This window comes from Ambystoma mexicanum, chromosome 2p (assembly GCF_040938575.1).
Source record: "Ambystoma mexicanum isolate Mex_15411 chromosome 2p, UKY_AmexF1_1, whole genome shotgun sequence".
Taxonomy (NCBI): Eukaryota; Metazoa; Chordata; class Amphibia; order Caudata; family Ambystomatidae; genus Ambystoma; species Ambystoma mexicanum.
The window spans coordinates 799,022,794-799,027,735 of NC_090923.1; the positions used below are offsets into that span (position 1 = coordinate 799,022,794).

Sequence of the window (4,942 nt, forward strand, 5' to 3'; positions counted from 1 at the left end):
ATGAGGATGGGAAGTCCACCATGGAGGGTTCTGCATATTCGCCTGTCCCTGGGCTATCTGCTGCAGCAGTGACCGCCTTCTGTGATGCTTGCACCCAGATTGTGGGCCCACTTGAAGTTGATGATGCCACCCAGACCGTGGACCCACTTGGGGCCGATGAGGCCATCTGAGATATAGGAGGTAACAGGAGGGAGAGCCCAGCATAGGGACAGGACTATGGGCTAACAAAAGCTGAAAACAGGGAGGGGTCCTGCCTGTAAACAATTCTTTTCAATTGCAACTCATTCAGGTGCAAGTTTAGTCAGAAATATATGGCAAACATGTAGTATACTATTTTACTACCATGTCATGCGCTGCTGTGTAAATTACAACTAGAAACTCAGTATAGTTAAGGTAGGTCAGTTTTTCTTATTGCTGACATTATTTTTAATTTTTTAAACATAAACTTGAAGGACTGTGAACATTTTAAACAAAGACAAGAAGAGGTTCACAAATCACAGTGCAAAATGTACCATAGTTCAAGAGGTACAGATAGTTCCAATGATATCTCAACAGTGTGAGTTATTTATACAAAAAAGAAAATTCCCAAAAGGCATTACTTCATGCAGATTGGACATACACTATATATATAAATGTCTACAAAGCAAAGTCACAGGTGTCAGAATGGACTAGGTGCGCACAGATTTGCACCTCACATTGAGAAACATATGCTGTTAGTTAATGTCTTTGGCAGACACTGGAGCTTTGTATAGTTTTAATGTATTTTTGTCTCCTAGTAAAGGTATACTCAATATAGTCCGTCTAGGAGTTTGGACCTTGGGGAGGTCTACTAGATCCAGGCTAAAGGGTGACCTTGTTCTGGATGATGAATCAAAGACCCCAAACGGGGTGGAACATGAGGGCAGCAAATGGTGCCAGGGCTCAAAGACGTTTTGCATGCGTAGTTAAAGATCCTTCTTCTGGAGCCAAGGCGTAGAAAACCCCTGCAAGAAGCGGAGGGGAAGGTAAGTAAAACAATGGAGAGTATATGAAGTATTCTAATGAGTACTTATAGCTGTGAGTGACAGGGAAGTAAGTGCACAGACTTTGTTAAAAACAATTGGGTAAAATAATGTCAAGAAAATACACTTCAGTTCTAGCACTGACCTTAACTTGTTAGCAACAGGTATAGTTGCCTACTGGCTTAGCGAATACAATGGTGGTAGAGGGAGACCGTTGAGGGGAAACTGCTACACATCCTTCTAGGCCAACGTTATGAATGAGGCACTACACAATCAAATGGAAGAAAATATATGTGCCTAGGTAAGCATCGTGAGGTTAAAAAAGGAAGCGTTGTAGGCTAACTATGGGCTGGCACAATTGTGTCACTATTGCAAAGGTTAGAGCATTCTTAACCTTAATGTCCATAATGGTGTACGAGCCCTGGGTAAGTTGGCCGTTGACATCACAGGGGTAGAGGCGCTGGGCTAAGGCAACGCTGAGGGCAGGCAGCAGTGTTCTGCTGTAAGGCAAGTATAATGGTGTTATTGATGATGCACAAAGCGTGCTGGCTGAGGCAAAGTGCACGTAGATGTGCAACAGGAAGGGGCCAGCTGTTCATTAATGCAGCAGCAGCTAGGGCTCACCTGTAGGCATGGAAGTGGCTATTGAATGAGGCCCGGAGTGCTGTGGGGCGGCCGAACGTCCCTGGTGTGTGTCCACTCGCGAAGTGAAAGTGGATGAAAAGCGAGCTGTCTCGCGTATGCGACTGCGCATGTGCAGGAGAGTAAAGGCTTCTCCACAGCACCTGTGCAGTCGCAGGGGCACGTAGGTTCAGCCACTGCTGCAGAGAGTAGACCGGAGGCTTATCCAGACCCCCATTGCAGGTGCTTCCATGAGTGAAGTGATCTGCGTGTACAAGATGCATGTAGTGGAGCATGAAAGTACCCCTATAGTGGATCACAATGGTAATACAATCGTTTTTTGTAAAAAGAATGGAATGCAGAGGAAAACGAAGCTGCTCTCTGTGTCAGGGCTGTCGGTTGGTATAGACAATGCTATGGCCTAAGGTAGTGTGTCTACATTAGGCCAAAGGCTAGATTATATGTGATGTGTGTGTGTGCAAGATGCATGTAGTCCACTACATGCATCTTGCATGTAGTGGACTACATGCTCCAGCATGAGGATGTGCCTACAGTGGATCACAACAGTGCTAAGAATGGATTTATAGAATTGGAGTTCCGAAGGAGATACAGCAGCTCTCTGTGTCAGAGCTGTCAACTAGTATGAAGACTGCTATGGCCTAAGGATGTGTGACTGCACGTAGCCATAGGCTAGGTAGCCCTGGGGCATACACCCCTTGGGCACTGGGGGCCAGCGGATAGTCTTTTAAAGGAGTTGTGGCCCAGGGGAGGGAGGGACCCTACTAGGCAGTGGGTGTGGCAGCGTGCAGATTGACCGGATAATGTTGTACATAGCTAGAGGGTTACGCAAGGTGCATACCTGATGTCTGCATACTTGACAGCCCAGTGGTGGTTCACAGTGCCAAGGTGTCCAGCTGTGGTGTTAAGTCAATACAAGGAGGATGGTGGTGATTCAGGTCCAAGGGCCAATTGGATGTGTCTCATTCAGTCCAAGCAATATAGATTTTAATTTGAACATCCACCAAGCTTCCCTAAAGTTCAGTGAATTAGACAAGGTGTTCGTGTGTGTGACTTTGTCCACTATCAACCATAGAAAGTTGTCTGGGCCATGGTGGAATTCAATGAAGTGGGGAACCAGTGGTGCAGTAATGTTTTTACACTAGATTCTGGATCTATGTTCACTGATTCTTTTGTGGATAGGTCTGGAGGTTTGCCCCACATATCTGAGGCCGCACGGACATTCAATTATGTATATGACATTTGAGGATTTGCAGTTGGAAAAATGGCACAGTTGCCAATCCTTGCTGCCTATGGGGAACGAGATAATTTTGCGAGTGAATTTGCATGCAGTACAGATTCCACACGGGTGGTGGTCCATAATTTCTCTAAGATGCCAAAGGGAGGAACGTGTGCTGAGTTTGCTCATTCTGGCATGTGTCAGAATGTCCTTTAAGTTCTTGGATCTCTTGAGGGCCATTCTAGGTAGAGGTTCATCAGGTAGGCTCAGTTGGACCAGATGCCAGAATTTCTTTATAGCTCCCTTGAGTTTAGTTGTGTTGGGGCAAAAAGTAGGGACACAGGTAATGTTGTTCTCGCCAGAGGTGTCCCTTTCTTTGATGTTAAGTAGGGATTCTGTAGGAGTAAATCTAGCTCTCTTTTGAGTATTCCTCAGGAGTTTCTTGGGGTACCCTCTTGTTGACAGTTTATTATGCAGTAGGGATGCATGTGTTTTGAACTCATCAATGTCCGTACAATTCCTACGGATGCGTTGGAATTGACCATATGGCAAATTGTCCTGGAGATTCTTAGGATGGTGACTTTGGTAATGTAGGATTGTATTACAGTCTGTCTCTTTTCTGAATAGGGTACATTCCAATTTGTTGTTCTGATGTCTGATGATGAGGTCCAGAAAATGTATTTCTGAATTGCTGAGGTGCATGGTATATTTGTGTCGCAAATGCGGGCTCCTGGCGTTTGTGGAAGAGGTGGAAACATGGCGGCCGTCAGACAGTGCCGCCACGTTGTGCTCCCAAACGTCGCTAGCGGTCTAGTCATTTCCATTATGGCCGCCGCCGAGTGTATTTACCAGCTTACGGAGGCTCGGCGCGTTGCAACTTTAGTATTTTCTCCTTTGTTACGTGCGCTCCTGTTTCAGCTCACTTGGCGGTGATCCGCCTCTGTCCTCTTGTCCTCCCGTTTGCCTCGCTCTCTCCTAGTTTCTCCTCCCCTCTGCCACCGGCGTCTAGTGGTGGCTCTGTTCCCTTCTCTCCTCTTCCTTTGCTCTTCCGTTCTCCCATTTGTTTCCCTCTCGGGGTCTTCTCTCCTTGCCCCCTCCGGATTGCGTATTTTTCCTGCATTCTATTTTTGGCTCTGTTTCGCTTACCTGCCCTAGTCTTGCCAGTCTTCTACCTACTCAGATTGGATTCCCTTCGCATTTGTTCCTACACATCGGTTTCCTGCACTCTGAAGGGGTTTTTGTGCCGCAAGGCTTTTCCCCTGTCTCGCTTGTCTGTCGCGGGGGAAGGTCACCGTTGATTCTTTCACAGAGTCACAGTGGCTTCCTTCCGAGGCCGGCCCTATGTACACAAGAAAAAGGGAACTTCTACATGTCGATCCCGCGGAAGGAAGTTGGATTTCTCATCATCATCAGGTGAGGAGGAAGGGGAGCTCGAAGACTCTCAGGGCTCGAGTGGGGTGGAAGATATAACAGATACCCCCGTTGGTACGTCCACACAGTCAAGCATCCCTGATAGCTTGCAACGCCCGAATACAGACATGGCAACTCCCCAACAGCTTCAAGAACTGGTAGCGGCAGTACAAAACTTAAACTTGGAAGTACAAGCCCTTAAAACTGCCAATACCGCCCTCCAACAGAGAGTTACCACCAGAGAACAGCAGGCCACTGATCTACACCCTCTACCTTTGGTGTCAGGCAAGTTCGATGGATCAGAGAAAAGAGTAAAAGAATTCCTGGAGGCTTGCAATATCCACTTCGCTTTCAGACAGAGCGCCTTCTCCACCGATCACGCTAAAGTGGGGTTCATGATCACACACATGACCGTAAATGCTCTAGCGTGGGCTACTACTTTGGTGTCCAGTCCGACCCAGTGCTACAGAACTTTGTTGCATTTAAGGATTTACTCAAGCAGACATTCCTTCGTACTGAAAGTGCTCATCTAGCTAGTGAAGACCTCTTGGACGTACGTCAGGGTAGTTCTGACCTGCTCTCTTACATATCCTCCTTCAAGAGATTGGCTGCAGAAGCCGGCTGGCAAGAAGAGGCCCAATACACCATCTTTAGGAGGGGCCTGCGTGAAGAG

General features: G+C 47.1%; 1 long non-coding RNA gene across 2 annotated transcripts; it reads right to left on the bottom strand.

Moving 5' to 3' along the window:
* Nucleotides 1-388: 388 nt before the first annotated feature.
* LOC138566805 (uncharacterized) lies at nucleotides 389-1,751 on the bottom strand. Of its 2 annotated transcripts, XR_011302017.1 has the most exons (4): nucleotides 1,626-1,733; nucleotides 1,396-1,501; nucleotides 1,147-1,266; nucleotides 389-983 (listed from the first exon to the last, which is right to left on the bottom strand). It is a non-coding gene; the product is annotated as an uncharacterized lncRNA (long non-coding RNA). The 2 variants fall into 2 exon arrangements; XR_011302016.1 differs by lacking the exons at nucleotides 1,147-1,266; nucleotides 1,396-1,501 and having other exon boundaries at nucleotides 1,626-1,751.
* Between the last annotated feature and the right edge of the window lie 3,191 nt (nucleotides 1,752-4,942).